Source organism: Poromitra crassiceps (assembly GCF_964638095.1).
Source record: "Poromitra crassiceps genome assembly, chromosome: 7".
Classification (NCBI taxonomy): Eukaryota; Metazoa; Chordata; class Actinopteri; order Beryciformes; family Melamphaidae; genus Poromitra; species Poromitra crassiceps.
Window position 1 is genome coordinate 899,189 of NC_139628.1, and position 12,650 is coordinate 911,838.

Below are 12,650 nucleotides of genomic sequence, written 5' to 3' on the forward strand. Positions count from 1 at the left end.
TTACTGTGGTTTATGGATCAAAATGCTACTTGCAGCGTTTTAAAGTGTATTGTGATGGATCTAAAAACCAAATATGTGACCTGCCAATGTGAATCCAGCCAATAAACAGTTATGTCAGTGAGGGCTACCTGGAAATGCATTAGTTGCTAGGCAACACAATGTTGTGCTGACATATTCTCCACTGAACTCAGTGACAGATTTGTCTGCTTGTAAAACTGTGCCGGTGTGAGAGCTCAACACACAGAGAGAACGACGAGGGCTTCCAAAAGTCCTGCTACCACCAAGACCAATGGACAGAGTCCACTGTTGGAGGCTTTTATCCAAAAACACCTTGCAGTACCATGAGGGTACTCATTTTTACTGATAGTGGCCCCAGTGGCAATTGAACCCCCAACCCTGGTAGTGTTTGTGCCTTGCTCTGCCCATAAACTACAGGAAAATCCAGCTAACAATTGACAAAGATTGAACATTTGAAAAGAGCCTGTTTTGGCTGCAATCTGATGGGATTCTGAGGGACTGACACCAAAACCTGATGGTTACCAAAGATGTTGGACCCCCTGAAACATTTTTCTCACATCAAACTCCACTGGATTTGCTGCTCTACGATTGGCCGGTTAAACACCAAGAAGAAAAATACACCAAACAACTAAATGGACCCAGGAATCCAAAGAACAGAGTTAGTGTTTTAGGGTGAATATTTCCATAATGTCTTTCATAACAACACCATGGTGAGATGTCCTACAATCCCAATGGGTCGACCCATTATACCAGGGCTTCCTAAATCTAGGGACCCCATCATTCAAATTTTGGTACATCGGTAATATCATCAGTGATGTGACATGTAACAGTATGCTGACTTTTCCCCCTCAGAATTCTGACTTTTTTATCTGAGAATTCTGACTTTATTTTTTAGAATTATTACTTTTTTCCTCAGATTTCTGACATTAAACTCAGAAGTCTGACTAATTCTGACCCCCCCCCCCCCCCCTCAGCATTCTGAAATTAAACTCAGAATTAAAATTTTATTTTCAGAATTCTTACTTCATTCTCAGAATCCTGACATAAACTCAGAACTCAAATACATTTTTCTCTTGCCCTAATCCTCTTCGGTAGTTTTAAATTGTGTGGTGTAAAAGTAAAATTAAATCAGGCAACCCCACTTGGGGTCGCGACCCCAAGGTTGGGACCCACTGCATTAAACTGTCTACACTGGTGCTGTCAGGTGATCTGGATCAAATCCTCCACCGAGTGGCCAAATCAAAGCTGATTGCAGTGCTGAAGACTTTAGGAAAGCAGAGTTACACACATTTTCAACAGATTTGAGACAGTATTTCTCCAGTCACTCTGGTCAAAACTCCCCACCCACACAGAGCAGTGACTGCTCCATCTAACGCTTAGTAGTAACAGTTGTCAAGTAGAAATGGCACTCTGTAACCATGGAGATATATAACCTTATTAGTTCAAGTAAACAAAAACATCGTAAACCACAACATCAACAACAACATCAATGGCTCGGTGGCACCTTTGACATGTCTCGAGGGGTCTTTTTGCGCAAGTCTCTACAAACTTTAGGCTATACAAACTTTTTTTGTCTCATTCTCAGTCTACAGATGTAGCCTTATGGATTTGCACCGGGACATAAAAAAAAATCTGATTTTTAACCTTAACCTCAGAATCAGGGTTCCCACGTGTCCACTTTATAGTTTGTGAAAAAAATAAAGGTCTTAAAACGTTTTTTGAAAGTGCTTGAATTTATATCTTGTGCAAGAATAGAAATCAAAGTTCTTATAATATATATATATATATATACTTTTTTTTTTACTTAATGCTGTAACATTGAGGTGTTATCTCAGTGTAATTAACCTTGATCCATGTCTCAAACCGTGATGGGTCCTTGAATTTGAGGGAATTGGGTCTAGAAAGTCCTTGAAATTCTTGAATTTGAGGTTTAAGGTGTGGGAACCCTGGCCAGAGTGTGTTTTTTAGAGGTGTAATTAACAACAAAAATCAGATCTTTTTTCCCATTTGTGTATGAATCCAATGCCCACCAACAGAAGCACATTGGGAAAACTGCTGCGCAGCACAACAGTTCAGAAAAACCTCCAAACTGTCCACTTTGTCGCTGCCGCCAGTATGACGTCACAACCTCATCCAGAACAGCCATTGGCTTTGTCATTATTATGTTTCGAAGTCGAACAAAGGTTTGTCCATCCCAGGCACCCATACGGGCACTGTTGTCGGCAAAGTTTCCCACCGACAAATGGGTCATTAAAGTACTTGAAGTTCCACCTTATGAGTCAATGTTGTAATGCAGCATGGACACAGGGTTTAAGGATCGATCAACCAGACTCAAGGCCTTTCCAATGGAGAAGGTCGAGTCAAATCACGTCAAGTCTCAGAGAACCGATGGGCGACCGGTGAGGTGGACTTTGTCACTTGCCGTAATGGCAATGTTAGGGTTTTCCTCCTAGGCAACACATAAGTCAAGTTATTTTCTTTCTAAAACATGGTTCCACCACTCAGAAGAGTTCCAGCTCCAGCTCTATTCCCCCCAATCGCCTTCTTCCACGATCTGATGTCACCGTGTTCTCTCATTGGCCGTTTACAAATCTCAAATCTTCACTCTTCAAAAAGCAACGTCATTTCCAACACGTCTAGTTTGGAAAAACACATACCCGGTATTCAACTTTTCAACACAACTTGTATGCGGTAATAAATACACATATTTAGAATAAAAAATATGAACATCCCATAGCAAAAGAAAAAAACCTGCACACTTGTATTCTCCAACACAACTTTTTTGAAAATAAAGGGTTGGAAAGCTGTTCTGTCCGTCTGGTAAAGTGGCCAATTACTACATATATTGAAACAATGATATATTTTGTCTTAAAATGTATCACCAATGTGTGTAGACCATACTAGACACATCCTAAAGACGTGTTGGAAATGACGCATACTTTTTAACAACAATATAAATTATATTACTTTGCTATCAAATCTTTCCAAAGCAGGTTTTGGCTCCTGTCATGTTTCTGGGTTATATACACACACATTGACTTTTGCTGATGGAAAATATTGCTCTTCACAAATGTCAGATCCTATGGTGATTCAAAGTACACCAACAAGTATAAACTATACAAACGTTAGTAACCCTCTGGCATCTCCAAAATATACTTTACCCTCACATCTCCCTTCCACATAATATCAAGACTTCATTCTGACGGCGCATGTACGCCCTCAAAACGTTATGCAACGGCCCAAACGTTTATTCATATTTGACACCGATCCTGTATCCTGTTTCCCAACGGTATGTTTACACATTATCAGTAGTAAGGGAGTAAGGCGCTTGTTTGCTTAATTTTGAATTATCAGGTAAATTCAGCCAACTATCAGTTGCTCAATACTATTTAGTTTGTTAAATGGTTTGTGAGAATGCAGGGATGCATCAAGAGAGAGGGAATATTTGAGTTTAATGTGTGTGTGTGTGTGTGTGTGTGTGTGTGTGTGTGTGTGTGTGTGTGTGTGTGTGTGTGTATGGGTGTGCGTGTGTGTGTGTGTGCGTGTGTGTGTGTGTGTGTGCGTGTGTGGTGTCTACGGTCTAAAGCTGCGGCCACACTGATAGCTTTCTCTCCGTTGGGCTGTTTTGGAACGTCAACGCGTTCGCTGATTTAAGAATCAGTAGAAACGTATCGTATTGGCTAAACGGATGTGATGAAGCCCTCCATCCAGAACTGTATTTCAAAATGGAGGGAAATCTGCCAGAGACAGACGCGTCATTAGTGCTGCCCGGACAACGGACAGCTATCATTGAAAATGAATTGAAATGAAATGAACGGAGACGGACAGACACAACGGATCAGTGTGGCCGTGGCCTAAGAGGTATTGTTGTATCTGACCTCAAACAGAGGGAGGGAGGGAGGGAGACAGAGAGAGAGAATAGTGAGAGAGACAGAGACAGCGGTGATGACGTCCTCGTCACTGTTTTGTGTTTCCATCTAAAAGTCCCCATTGTTCTTGCCTGTTATATAAAAGCTTGTGTCTGCTGAAAGACTAACACCAAACCAGCCAATCGTCAACCCTGAAACCTTGCACACAGCAAGGCTTTAGGCAACTAGATCAACTGCAATTACACTTGCAAATATAGGACAGATCTAATGATACCTGTGTAAATACTCCCATCATCCAGTCACAGCAGGATACGTTAAGGCTCCGTTCACACTTCAGCCCAAACCTTTCGAAGTCACATTCTTGTCTTGTGTGAACAGCGAAAAGCTCCACTGAGTCACAATTTTCCAATTCCCATTTGGACCAAATGTATATGTGCTACAAAATAAATCAGAGATCCCGATTCACCGACATGTGACTTGTATTTGACTTTTGCCCAAATGGTTATTTCTCAGCGTTGCTGTGACAACATGTAGCCTACAGTAAATGTTACGTAAACCTTGCGCTTGTCTGAGCAGCGTACAGAGGACGAGGAGACATGACGACAGAAACAAAGACAAATGACTTGACAGTTGACACCTACATTAGATGATGTCTTCTTATTGCCACTATGTCAGTTCATATTGGTATGCGATATGGGTAGGACTGGTTATCAGTACTATAGCTTTAACCCAGTACCAAGTAGGCTAGTATCAAAACCTCTGATGCCTGCGTTTCCTTCATTTTTGTACACAGATCTAAAAGAAATTAAAATATTTTGATGGTTTTGCTCAGCCAATCACCACAAGCATTCGAATACAGTAGATTGAATGTGACATGTGATTGGCCGACTACTGCAGCAGCTACAACACATACAGTCTGTGGTGGTGAAGTCACGAGTGCGGTGTATGTGATGGAGTTGGCAGTTCACCGTGCTGAGATGACACTAAATGTTTCAATTCAAATGAGTATCAAATTAAGTGGAGAGAGAAAAACAAACACTATCAAATTAAGTAGTCTATGTATTGGTACCACTTTAAGGGTACTGGTGTCAATGCGTGGTCAATGGGTCAGCATGGGGGAAATCCACCCGTTTTCCCCCACGGCCCTACTGACACAGCGTTACCGGAAGTGACGTTTTGTCGGCGTTCCCACACAGACCGACTGTATCTATTGGTACTGGTATCGTAATTTGACCCAGCCACAGATACAATTAACAGTCATTAAAAAATAAATCTGAGAAGAATTGATTGAGTTCTTTCTTGAGTTGAGCGTGAAGGCCTGCAGTGTGAACGTAGCTGTGATGAACAAAAATGTGAATTTTGATTTGTATACTGGGACAGAAAAATGGGTGTTTTGGACCCTTGCTGTGGTTCTGATCGGACGTGTAAACAGGGTAAACCAGATTCCATGTGGTTTGTAGCTGTTCAGATTACCAGGGGACCATCAGATCTGAGAAACCAAGAGTGAAGAATCAGAGCTTTTCTTCTTCATTCATTCATCCCTCACTCGCTCCCTCCATCCCTATAAATTATAATCCCCACATAATCCTCCTCTCTGGTCAATCCTCCTAAACAGAAAGTTTCACTCACTGAATGAATGAATCAGTCTTCCTCCTGTCTGTCAGAATGAGTCATCCTCCTACATATCAGCTTCTCTTCTGTCCCCAAACAACGTTGATCCGTCACCAACACGTTCCTAAACCTCCGTCATCGCCGAAGACGTGTGAGGCGCTCTATTCTGAGGAAGGTTCAACTATTAGAAGCTGTGTTGTTTCCTTATTAGTGAAAGAGATGGAAGAAAGAAAACATTGTTTCTGTCATGCATAACGCATATTCTGGTGGCCATCTTGGAGGTCCTATTGGAGTTCTGTCTGTTTTTGACTGGTAGAGACTAGGGCTAAAGACAGAGAGTAATGTAAGTTACTGTGACACAGTAACTTACATTTGGAAACAAATGCATTTTATCACACTATATTCACTTGGTTCCCTCGTCTGGATGTCAATGGCATTTTTGTATGGGCATTTTGGTTAGATGCCTGAAATAAGGTCTGTGGTTAACAAATGTTTATGAAACTGAGATCTTTGTGTTCAGCAGGATAATCTTCACAAATAGAGGGAAATTGTTTTTGAAGCGGAAATTGCATTTATGCTTCAATCAAAAATCATAAAAGTGGTCCTCATTTGTAAAGATTATCTTGCTGAACACGAAGGTATCAGTTTCATAAACTTTTGTTAACCACATACCTTATTTGCAGGCATCTAACCAAAATCCCACTGACTTCATTACATTACATTACATTACATTACGTCATTTGGCAGACGCTTTTATCCAAAGCGACTTACAATAACACATTTTAGTCAGCAATAGATAAATCAACTATGCAACAACAGTCTATGACAGCTACAACTTCTGAAGGAACAGTGGTAACTTTTTTTTTTTGTTTTTTTTTGCTTTGAGAGAGAGAGAGAGAGAGAGAGAGAGAGAGAGAGAGAGAGAGAGAGAGAGAGAGAGAGAGAGAGAGAGAGAAAGATGTTAGTTCAAGAAGGGCCCAAATGGAGCCTGACGAGGTCCAGAGGAGGTCACCATGCTAACTTCTGGGATGGCCTACAAAAATCGATCATCCCTGCGGGACTCTATTCTCCAAAGGACCGCCATGATGGTGCCAAACATGGTTGCTTGGAGATTTTTGATGTAGCCTAACTGGGGGGGAAAAAAGCCTGTTTGGATCATACTGTAAAGCAAAATGTTCATCAATTGAGATTGTGTTAAAGTGACTAACAGAATGCTGAGTACATCTACAGCTGGAACCATGGGCTCTCTAATCTTTCTTGACATTTCACAAACTGTTGAATATAGCCTAGGTCCGTAGTAGAGTGGTTGCTAAACGGTTTCAGTCCTGGACCCAAACTGAGTAAACGTCTCTCTTCATTGAAACATATTAGTAGGCTACTCGTCATGTAGAAACCTACCATAGGTTGACCCATGGCCCAAAACTCACAGTTTAAGAAACCAAATTGTAATGCGTTAACGCTTTCTCTGTAAACTGAGCTACCATCTGGTTATCTGTGTGCTGGTCTGATTAACAACGGCTGAACAAGCGACTAAATGTAATGTAACTCCACAATGACAAGCATGTGTGTTCACATCCTCTCCTGTTACAGAACGTTGCCTAAAAACAGGGTTTGAGGGCGGGACCCGTCATTTCACCATGGTCACCCCTTGTCTCGGGTGTCAAATGGTTTGATTCGCCGCTCCCGTCAATCACACCGTCTCCACGACGATGATGACATCGCTGCAGTCCTCGGGCGACGGTGACATCACAGTGGGGGCGGGGTTACACAGTGTAAGCCCCGCCCCCTGACCTCTGACGGGGCAGTCCATGCTGTCATGGCGATCGGTGACAACACTCGCTCTCTTCTCCCTCTCCCCTCCATTTCCTCGCCTGTTGTCCTCCTTCCTGTCACCCTCCTCTTCCTCCTCCTCGTCTTCCTCTTCCTCCACCTGACACCTGGAAGTAAGGAAGCTTTATTTAGACCAGGGTTACAAGGTGCTAATGCCTTCTCCTTTCTATCACATCCATGTGTGACTATTTGTCAGCCCTAGGGCCATAGATTTCCCTAAAACAGGGAAAAAATGACAGAATCATAGAATTTGGTAATACAAATAGAAAAATCTTGTAGAATTTTCCATAATTTTGCTGAAATTGATAAAAGTAGGCCTAATTGTCCAAATCAAAAGTAGTAATTATTGTAGTAACCTACATTATTTCATCATTGTAAACTAGGCCTAGAGAAATGATTCCGTTTTTGATTGGGATCTTTTGAGATGGTGGGGGTCTTGCGTGGGACCCTTACCTCACTTGGTTGTCACTTTGAGAAACATATTGAAGAGGCTGAGAGAGCCAAGTAGAAAATAAATTGGCCCACTATACCGACAAGCTCGGCTAGGTTCCTCTGCCGTTAAAAACAATGTTTGTATGTTGTTTTATTAAAAACGGATGGTGGACAGTGCCACTAAAAGTTTAATTTAATTTAAAATTGCCAACGCAGCCTCCATAATTCTCGACCAGTAAAGAAGCAGAAAAAGGCACAGAGAAAAAAAAAAAAAAACACGACAAACTGAGATACCGATTCGCCTCTAATAACCTCTGTGTTTGGTGAAATATGGTAGGTAATTTGCGGTGGAATACTTACAGTACTTTACAAATTACGGACAGGGCAGATTTGAACGCGATTAAGATCACATATTTGAATGCGATTAAGGTCACAGATGACCTCCGCAATTACTACAAAACACCTGAGGTGCCCAGATAATACTAATCCCGTGCGAATAGGGCTCAAGACGGGAAAAAACAAAAACGTGAATAATTGAAAGGATAACAGATGTGCACAGACCCACCTGCACACCTCGATCCCAGAGTCTCCGGTCAGCCGTCGGTGTCTGTACTGGCTCTCATCGGCTCCCACGTCCTCCTCTTCATCCTCATCCTCCCCCTGGCGCTCATCATCCTCATCCTCGCTCCAGCTGGGGGGTCCCGGCTCGAACACGTCCACACAGGGGGAGAACAGGGTCTGCTTCGGGGGAGACTGGGTGGCACGAGGTGAGGGGGAGAGCGAGGAGGCATGGCCTGAGGAGGATGATGATGATGAGGATGATTGGTGCATGGCAGTGTGGGGGTTCAGGAGTAGAGCATGGGGGGCTTGTGGGGAGGTGAGGGGTGAGGGGGAAGACTGAACAAGAACAAAAGTAGATTCTGGCTCCACCGTTATGGCTGGGCATCGAAAACCAGACTGGGTATACGATGACAACGGACCGGCAAGATCTGACTGTGGAGATGGAGATAGGACCATGGAAGGACCTGAACCAGCTGGTACTGGAGCTAGAGCCAGGCCAGCAGCAACCTCTGGGCCCGGGTAAACGACCAACACTGGGCTGGGAGAAACCAGGTTCAGAGACCAGCTAGGGGACAGTTCTGGGATTGGGTATGGGGTTAAGGTGGGTTCTGGACCTGTAGCTAAGGTAGGGTTTGAAGGTGCTGGGGATGGAACCAGAACCAGGGTGGGGTTAGGTGCTCGGTCTGGAGCTAGGGCGGAGTTTGAAAATGCTAGATTTGGAACCAGGCTAGGTGCTATGTCTGGAGCTAAGGTGGGGTTTGGAAATGTTGGATTTGGAACAAGGCTAGTAGGGCTGTGTGCGGGGGTTGGAACCAGAATTAGGGTTGGGTTAGGTCCTAGGTCTGGAACCAGGGTAGTAGGGCTGGGTGCTTCTGTTGGAACCAGAACTAGGATGGGGTTAGGTCCTAGGTCTGGAACCAGGGTAGTAGGGCTGGGTGCTTCTGTTGGAACCAGAACTAGGATGGGGTTAGGTCCTAGGTCTGGAACCAGGGTAGTAGGGCTGGGTGCTTCTGTTGGAACCAGAACTAGGATGGGGTTAGGTCCTAGGTCTAGAACCAGGGTAGTAGGGCTGGGTGCTGGGGATAAATCCAGAACTGGAGTTGCGTTAGGTGCTAGATCTGGAACCAGGGTGGTGCTGTGTGCTAGGTCCGGAGCTAGGGTGGTGCTGTGTGCTGGTTCTGGAGGTATGGCAGGGTTTTGATTGGGGGCTGGAACACCATCAGAGCCTGTTGTTGGGGCCAAAGCCCTGCCAACATCTGGGGACAGTATTGAGGTTGGTCTACCAGTAATATTGGCTGTATCTAAGGTTATTGGTAGATCTGAGTTTGGGGTGGATTTAGGGCCCTCAAAAGTGCTAGTTAGTGGGGTACAAGGGCCTGAGGTCGGGGCAATTTTTGGGGTTGGGGAAGGGGTAGTTATGGGGCCGTCAGTAGGACTGCTAGTGCTTATTGTTAGGGTGGAGGGGACCATTGTGTTGACAATAGTTGGACTAGGGACTATATTTGGGCTACAGGTGCTGATCATCAGGATACATGGAGTTAGGTCAAGCTGTTGCATTATGGGGGATGTAATTCCAAGAGGAAGAACCTCTCCTGAACCGGGGGAAGCCAGAGGCTGGGGGGAAGCCTCCCTGCTAACAACTGCCATGGTTACAGTCTGCCTGGCAACCAACGAGTCTGTGGCAGCTTGTGGTTCCTGTGCGTCGGCCGCATCGCAGGCATCGACAGCTACCGTGGCAACAACCGTCGCCCTGGTGGCCAGCCGCATCTCATCAGCCTCCAGGCAGGTGGCGGCGGCAGCAATGGTCTCCATGGTGACATCAAGGGCGAGGGGCGTGGCCTCGCTGGGCGTGGAGGCGTGGCTCGTGTCGGTCTCGTAGGTGACGGGCACCGAGAGTGAGGAGCTACACGGAGAGGAGGGACAGCAGGAGTCACAGGAACAACTGGAGCTACAGGGAAGAGAGAGATACATTATTCACGTCTCAGCAGTAGTATCTGCGGATCCCGGGAGTGGCAATTGGGAGAAATATTGTTATAGTTATATTTATAGTTATATATATAGTTATATTGAGTCCATGATTCACTGTGACGTGCACACCTTAGTCCATTCGTGTGCACGAGATTCAATTCAGACAATTTGTTCCCACAATTTCATTAACCTGTGCAGTTTAGGCAAAACCCAAGGTAGGTATTGCAGATAGGCCTCGTAAGGATTTGGTGCATTAATATCAGTGGGCAAGCTCTTGGGTTTTCCTATGATGAAGTAATCCTGAAAGCTGTAGTTCCTCGAATGGCCACATGAGGCAGGGCAGGGAAGTGACGTCGTTCCCATTCGCCCCCATGTTAAAAATGCCTCACTTTGCAACGTAATTAAGCACCTTTACAGCCTGGACTGATACACGGTTTTGGTCTAAATAGCTAATTTCACCTTTTCATAACAACTGTAGGGGCGTCCTTTTTAAGCGGTGCAACCGCTTCTATGGGTAACTGTCAGTATGAGCACGAGAGTTCACCTGGAGTTCACCTGATGTAAGTCACCTGGAAGGGGTTAGGGTTAGGCAGAGTCACCTGGGCGAATCCATGTCGTGCGAATGATGTTACGGAGAGCAAATTGTTGAAAAGATCTGCTCTACATGTCGCTCAACCAATCAGCCATATTTTTAATAGATGTTTAATTAGTGGTGTATGCCCCAAACTGTAGGAAAGAAGGTAAGATCCTTCCACGACCCAAAGACCCAAAGTCAATGGTCTGTTGTCCCATCAGCATTTTACTAGGCGTGGGGGGGGGAATCGATACACCATAGTATCGCGATATTTTGCCTGACGATATTCTATCGATATTTGGACGCCAAGTATCGATATTAAAAAATAAATAAAAAAATAAATAAATTGCAGGCCATAACATGTCAGGCCACCGGGCATCTGCCCGAAGTGCTGTTGCAGTCCATGCCTGCAGTGGCGTATTGAGTCCAGAGAAGCTTAATAATGTAGCCTACATGTGGGGCAAAAACAAAACAAAACAAAAAAACACTGTATGTTTTACTTCCGGTGAGGTCAAGGAAAAGGTAGGAAAAGGAGTTATCACAATATTCAATATATCGCAATATTCAATATATCGCAATATTCAATATATCGCAATATCGCCGATATCGCAATATCGCAATACTATCGTATCGTGACTCAAGTATCGTTTTAGTATTGTATCGTGGGCATCTGGTGATTCCCACCCCTACATTTTACCGGTACTTAGTAAAATATTGGAGAAAATTTTACACCATTATTACTTCGGCAAGTTGTTTCTACATTAGTTCTGTGCATTTGGATTATTGCTCTGTGGTATGGTCATCTGCATCTAATTACTTGGGAAGATACAAGTAGCACAAAACAAGGCAGCAAGGCTGGTCCTGGGGTGCTCCGGGGACCCTTTTAAATAAATAAACTGGCGAGTGATGTCACTCAACTGGAAGTGATGTCACGCAATTGTTCAACTGTGATGTCATCAGGCAGTTGTGATGTCATCAGTGTGATGTCACTCGAGCAAATGTTGACTAATATAGACTAATATGTGAGTGAGTCCTTTGAAGCTTGTGAAGAGCACATGGATTATATATCCGATGGCCACGCCTGGGCTCCATATCAGTTTAGTTTAGTTCATTAGGATCCCCATTAGTCACAGCAGGAAGCTACGGCTATTCTTCCTGGGGTCCGATCACATAGCAAGTACAGTAATACATCAAATACAATACACAAAATAGTAAAAGTACAGTAACTTAAGTAGTGCAATATATAACATATAGGTATATGTTATCAGACATACAATATCAGTGTGATATAACAGTTCAGCAGTTTTTAACATAACACCAGTTTCAGTCTATCTTTCCATAAACACATTATACATTTAGTTTAAGATTTGAGATGTTGTTTCAGTAACACTTTAAATTTTGTTTTACCATTCTCTTTAGAGATGTCTCTGGGGAGCAAGTTCCATTCGAACATACCTCTATACATGACCATTCGTTTCATAGCATTTGTTCTTACTTTAGGAAGAGTGAAGTTACCCACAGTAGCATGTCTAGTGATGTGATTATGTTTGTCCTTACTGAAGGATAGATTTTGATACAGAATGCCCAGAGTTTTTGTCACAGAAATATTTCTAATAAAGACCAGCAGTGAGTAAAGCAATCTATCTTTTACAAATAACCAGTTAAGACTTTTATGCATTGTTACAACATTAAATGTTTTGTTCTGTAATTGCAATTGAGTACAATGCGTGCAGCTCTGTTTTGTATCACTTGTAGTTTCCTAATCATATCAAGTGTGGCATTGATTG